Here is a 7,036-nt window from a genome sequence, read left to right on the forward strand (position 1 = left end):
TGATTATATTGACAATATTGATAAATGTACATACAGTTTATAAGTGTTATGGGCCATTGCTTTGATGGCAACATGTAATGGAACAAAATTTTGTTTATGGTTGACAAAAGAAATTATGTTTATGAGAGCTACCTCTATTTCTCCATTTCATTAGACTTAAATTTCTCCCTCTGTTGTTGAACAATACATATACTGTGCCGGTAAAGATTGTCCAGCTACAGAATCCACAGTCCAGATCATTTTTACTATCTTTCTCTTGTAATTTTTATCTCTCTATGTTTCTCTGGACCATAGCAGACACGCTGAAAGACTGTCTGGCAGGTGTGATTTCCTCCCCCACTTCCTCAATCCCCTTTTGCTCAGATAATCCCACTTGTTGATCCATTTTGTCTCTGAAGAACACCATGGTACTGTTACAGAGATTTTAAAAGTATTCAGTTATTCCTCCAGAGTACCTAAAAAGGTTGCTACTGTTGGCTGTGGAAAAGAATTTGGAATGAAAATAGGTTCTTAATGAGTTCCATTCAGCTAAGGCTGAATTCTCATGGTCAGCATCAGCAATGAGAGTTTTTATTGCAGTGAGCATTTCATTCCCAAGCAATCACCTCTTACCTACCACTGGAGAAACACATCCCCCTAGACCACTGCTTTCTTTTGTCTTCTTGCATCATTCTTTTATTCATTTTTTCTCTGCATTTGTAAATGATGAGACAGGCACTGCAAAGTGTTCCCTCTCAGCTCCATGTGTCTTTGCCAACTAGTTTTTGATGTTTTAAATGGAAGCTACTATATAAAATAAAACTGAACTTCATATTCATCTTAGGACTAAGTCTTGCAGTGTGTGGTGCTGCATTTTGAAAAATGGAATTGCTATGCTTCATATGGTTACAAACAACAGACTGTACTGGCAGTCACAGTGGTAAATTATCTGATAAATTCAGTGTAGTCCATCACTATAAGAGGTCTGTTCCTCCTGTTTTTTTAAGTGAATGCAGTGTTAGCAAGTATCTCAACGAAAGCTATGCCAGTGAAACCAGAGCTGACACCTGCTACTTTTATTTGGATAGATTATGTAAGTCTCTTGTTGCATCATCTGCTGTGGCTGACTGTCATTCTTAATGTCAAACATCACTTCTGTTGTACTGACAGTCACACAAATCTTTTGCTGCTTTGTTCTGCAGGACCCATACAATGACTTGACCAATAAAGCTTATGCTGATAATGAGATATAAATAATAACTATGAGGAAGATGAAGTAAAATGTATTAAGAAGGTTCTGTGTGGGACTTTATATGTTAGAATTATGAAAAGAGTTGGGAGTTCAAGTCTCTCTTCTTGTTTCAATTTAAGTTTGCAACATTAGATGAACCAGAATTTGTTGGTAGAGGATAAAGGAGTGCATTAAGGTAGTTAAAACAAATCTTCTGTAGTCTTGAAAAATCACAGTTAAAGTCCAATACAGAAAGGAGAGAAAAGAGAGAACTGAAAATGTTATTTCATATCGGAGAAGATGACAAAATGTAAAGGAAATAATGGATTGCTGCAACGTAAACCAAGTAAAATATTGCTTTTTACAGTCAGATGCAGAGAAGTACAGGAGCAATATCTGTGCACTCATGCAGAGAGAAATAACCATATTAGTGTCCAGATGAACCTCTACAGAAAGTGCTCCTATAACAAGGCTGGTTACAGACTTGAGTTGAAGTTTAAGCATTCTCAGGGATACAGCATGGCTTCAAACATGGAGATAAACTAAGCAACAGCAATTATATGACCTCAGTCTATTTTATTGTTTGCTCATTAGCTTCTCCTTTCCTGCAGCTCCTATTCTTTCTTTCCGTCAATAAATAATACCACAATATCAGTAAATTGGGAAATACAGTAGAAAACAACTCCCTTCTCAGGGATTCAAAGACAATCATGAAGAATATGATTTGGCATGAAGTTCTTTCTTATTCTGAAATCTGAAATGGCTCTGGCTTCACTGACAGTGTCAGCATAATCAATAAACAACATTTTATAGTGACACAAAACCTTTTCCACAAAAATAAGAATTATGAGCATGGTACAATTATTCTTTATGTCAGCTGACTGCTCAGATAGCCATACATTGGCCAGGAAAGGACTACTCTCTGCAAGAAACACACTACAGTTTTTTGAAAGATTAAAGATAGATATTCTGCTTTTCTCCTTCTCTCCCTCTCTAACCCAGAAGGGTGGAGATGGGTTTAATCCAAACTAAATTATTATGGAAACAGTGCCACACAAAAAAACATTTGGTGATATTTGCAGGCAATGGCTGTGACATTTTCAACTTGTTAAAAAGCAATGAAACAAGGAAAGATACTGCCAAACTGGGAGAAAATGAGACTTATAAGTACTGAACTTCTAAAGCCTAATATAACATCTCTATATTTTTCTGTGACAATATGCTAGAAAGATAAAGCAATCTCCTTTGGGCACTCCCAAACAAGATGTGTGTTATCAGAGATTTACTGAGCTATAGCTCTTTCTAGGGCTATAGCTCATCCAATCTTCCACCCTGCATTTCATACAGTTTCAGTTTCCCCCAATTACCCCTGCATTGATTCCATCATGTTTTTGACCAAACTGTACTTTCTGTGAGGGTGCCAGCTTTATCTGAAGTTACCAGGAATAGAAAATTTAACCTGTCCTTTGATAGCTTGTTTCTAGGGTTAATCACCTTTACTTAAAAAGCTCTTCTTTTGTTCTAATTTGAGCATGTTCAATGTTGCTTTTAAACCAGTTGCTTTTAAATTCTCAGCTTGATCAAAGGGCAGTTGCAAGCTTTAAATATTCTTCTTATGAGAATAGTTATTACTTACTGTTGCGTTGCATAGAAGTTTAATTTTAATATTCTTAACATATAAATGTATCTTAATATCTTCAGTCCTTGAATTACTTTTGTGGATTTTTGCATCCCTCCTATTCATAAGTTTCCAGTAACATCCAAGTATCTGAGTACCTGAATAACATCTCATTAGAGAGCAAATATTAGTATTTAGAGGCAAGGTCTATTCCCTAACTCTAGTCAGCACTCCTTTGTTTTGTGGTCCTTTATATCACAGCAGTACATTGAGATAACCTGTTGACCTGCATCTTAAGTAGACACTTGGACTGTTTTCAGTCACTTTTTTTTTTTCTATATATCATCTTTATACATGTAACATAATGCATACTCAAAAAATATAAATTTGCATGTGTAAACCTTTTTTTTTTTTTTTTTTTTTTTCCCCACTAAAAATGCCTATCAAGCAAGGTTTCACCTTCTCTACAAATGTCAGATCTTTCTCATTTATAATTCTGAAAAATCTTTGTGCCACACTGTATTTTTCTTCGGCAGTTTTGTACCATCTTCTAAATCATTAATGGAAATAGTTCAGGTACGGTATCAACTTCTGTGGAAATACAGATCTGATCAGTAGCAGTCATTACTGATTTCCTCTATGATACCCAACTGCCCTTCGTAAAGTGTAAATACCTTGCTTTACTGTCTGTCACTGCACTGGGCAATTATCTTCACGTCTGTGAAGATCATAGCATTTTTATCCATATATCTGACAAGGAGCTTGATGTAGGAAAAAGCTTTAAGAAATATCCAAAAAAGTGTTTGTAACAGCATTGTGAAAAAATAAAGTCCTAAAAGCAAGAAAAGTAAAAATATTTCAATAGAATGGGAAAACAAAAACAAACAAGCAACAAGAAGAAACAACAAAAAACAGACTAAACAAACAATAGAGAAATTTCACATATTTTCTATGGATGTTTCTTCACAGTGTACTCACTATAACTGGGAAACTTTTTGTGAATTTCACTTTTCCATTTATTCCATTCAGGGATATTCCAAATCTAGTCTGAAGTTGATGCTACTTGTATTTTGCAGTATGAGCATATTTGCAGTCAGATGTAGAGTGCAAGGGTATATTGGAAGTCAAGTGCTCCTTTCCTCTTTCCACATTATCTTAATTGCAGTTTCCAATGTAAAACACATTATTTTGATTAATATTCTTAATGTTATGTATTTTTTCAAACTTTCCTGGCAAATGTAGTAAATATTCCTCAATCATTCTCATTTTCCTCTTTCTTTAAATAATCTGGTGGAATTGGATTTGGACTTCTGAAGGGCCAAATTTGCAATGTCTCTCCTTACCTACCAGTCTCACTCCTTATCCCCTAGTCTTGTGTCAGATTCTCCAGTACCATAATCCTGGAGAATTTCTAAGCTGTCTAATGAAGATTTGCTCAACAGGCCCGATGTGGTGGTATTGATACCAATGGCAATATGTCCTAATGCATTATCAGAGCCTATGTATACAAAACAATGATTTCCAAGTGTTAAAAGAAAGTTATTTTAACTGACACCTCTTCTCTTCTCTTCTCTTCTCTTCTCTTCTCTTCTCTTCTCTTCTCTTCTCTTCTCTTCTCTTCTCTTCTCTTCTCTTCTCTTCTCTTCTCTTCTCTTCTCTTCTCTTCTCTTCTCTTCTCTTCTCTTCTCTTCTCTTCTCTTCTCTTCTCTTCTCTTCTCTTCTCTTCTCTTCTCTTCTCTTCTCTTCTCTTCTCTTCTCTTCTCTTTTTCTCTTCTTTTCTGTTAGAGACTTGCTTTCCCATTATTGCCTTTTCAATTTACAGAATTTTGCTGCAAGCTTTCTTTTGCAGCTACTGAACCATTTTCCCATCGGTACTTCTGTTACTATCAACAGAGACCCAAATTAGTTTATTGTACACCAGATGCTGGAATCACTCTCATCTTTGTCTTTTATAATTCCCGTAATTCAATCCAAATGCTTTTTACTGTCAGATTTTTTTTTTTTTCTTATTATTCTTTTTGGTGATAGATGGGAGTTAATTGAATATCTGATATATAAGTAGCTGTAGATTTTATCTTTATTATTATTAATAATTTTTATTATTTTTTATTTATTTTTATTTATTTTTTATTATTTCCAATAGTGCTTTTATTCTCTAATTTAATTGTGTTTTAATTGATTAAGCTACAATTTACATGATTATGGGCTTGAATACTAAAATGAATACTTGTGTGGCTTTTACACACTATGATCAATATCTTCAAATTTTTTGTTTGTTTATTTTTGGTGTTAGTTTTTCCTTCCCTTCTTCTTTTTTCCTTTCCCTCTCTTGCTTTCCTCCTTCTTCCTTTTTCCTTTCTTTCTCTCTCTCTTTTTCTCTCTTTCTTTCTTTCCCTCTGCTCCAAGAAGATGTAAGGATACATTCTCTGTTCTCTTCTGAATCAGTCAAGTCCATCAGTTCAGGGCTGGTCATCAGTTTACTTTCCCTCTGCAAGGAATTAAGGCAGAGATGTCTCTCAGTCTGTGTCCAGTGAAGCAGACATTTGTGACCTGCAAGTAGATGAGTTATGACTGCCTTAGAATAATGATCTAAACCTCAGAATAATAGAATAATAGAATCATTACAATCATTACAGTTGGAAAAGACCTCCAAGATCATGTGGTCCAACCGTCCCCTTACTGTCAATGTCACTCATTAAAACCATGTTCCCAAGCACTAAGCCCAACAATTCCGTAAACACCCCCAGGGGCGGTGACACCACCACCTCCCCGGGCAATCTGTTCCAATGCCTATCTACTCTTTTGAAAATAAGTGTCTCCTAATCTCCAACCTAAACCTTCCCTGGCACAAGTTGAGGCCATTCCCTCTTGTCCTATTGCTGGTTCTTCAGCAAGAAGAGCTTGACACCCGGCTCCCCCCAGATTCCTTTCAGGTACTTGCAGAGAGCACTAAGGTCTCCCCTGAGCCTACTCTTCTCCAGACTAAACAACTCCTGTTCCCTCAGAAGCTCCTCATAGGACTTGTGTTCCAGGTCCTTCACCAGCTTTGTAGCCTTTCTCTGGACATGTTCCAGGGCCTCGATGATTTTCATGCAGTGAGGGGCCCAAAACTGAACACAGTACTCAAAGTGTGGCCTCACCAGAGCAGAATACAAGGGGGATGATCACCACTCAGGTGCTGCTGGCTACACTATTCCTGACACAAGCCAGGATTCTGTTGGCCTTCTGGACCACCTGGACACACTACTGGCTCCTATTCTAGCAAGCATCAATCAGCACCCCCAGATCCTTTCCTCTGCACAGCTTTCCAGCCACTCTCCCCCAGGCCTGTAGCATTGCATGAGGTAGTTGTGACCAAAGTGCAGGACCCAGCGCTTAGCCATGTTGACCCTCACCCCACTGGCTTCTGTCCATCTACCCATCCTGACCAGGTCCCTCTGCAGGGCCTTCCTACCCTCGGGCAGATAGACACTTTCCCCCAACTTGGTGTCATCTGCAAATTTACTGAGGGTGCACTCAATTCCCTCATCCAAATCATCAGTAAAGATATTAAAGAGTGTGGACCCCAACACCAACCCCTGGGGAACACCACTGGTGACCGGTGGCCAGCTAGATGTCACTTCCTTCACCACCGCTCTCTGGGCCCGGCCACCCAGCCAGTTGTTAAACCCAGCAAATATATCTGTCCAAGCTGTGGGCTGCCAGCTTCTCCAGGAGAATACTGTGGGAGACCGTGTCAAAGGCTTTGCTGAAATCTAGGTAGAACTACATCAACAGCCTTTCTGTCACCTACCAGGTTGGTCACCCAGTCATCAAAGGAAATGAGGCTGGTCAGGCAGGAGTTTCCCTTCATGAAACCATGCTGACTGGACCCCAGTTGTCCTGGATATGCTGTGTGATTGCTTTCAAGATGTTTCATCACTGTTTCATCATTTTTGGTGGCACTGAGGTCAGACTGACAGACCTGTAGCTCCCTGGGTCCTCCTTACAAACCTTCTTATAGATGAGTGTCACATTAGCAAGTCTCCAGTCACCTGGGACCTCCCCAGATGACTATGACCGCTGATAGATGATGGAAAGTGGCCCAGAAATCACATCTGCCAACTCCCTCAGCACTGTTAGGTGGATCCCATCTGGCCCCCTGGTCTTGTGACTCTCCAGGTGGAGCAGCAGGTCTCTAACTTTTTCCACCTGAACTGTGGGGGATT

General features: G+C 38.6%; 1 long non-coding RNA gene across 1 annotated transcript; it reads right to left on the reverse strand.

The window, feature by feature from the left end:
- Positions 1–1,229: 1,229 nt before the first annotated feature.
- On the reverse strand, positions 1,230–6,783 carry LOC311426755. Its single transcript, XR_014687003.1, has 2 exons — positions 6,622–6,783; positions 1,230–5,378 (listed from the first exon to the last, which is right to left on the reverse strand). It is a non-coding gene; the product is annotated as an uncharacterized lncRNA (long non-coding RNA).
- Between the last annotated feature and the right edge of the window lie 253 nt (positions 6,784–7,036).

This window comes from Aythya ferina (genome assembly GCF_964211825.1).
Source record: "Aythya ferina genome assembly, chromosome: Z".
NCBI lineage: Eukaryota > Metazoa > Chordata > Aves > Anseriformes > Anatidae > Aythya > Aythya ferina.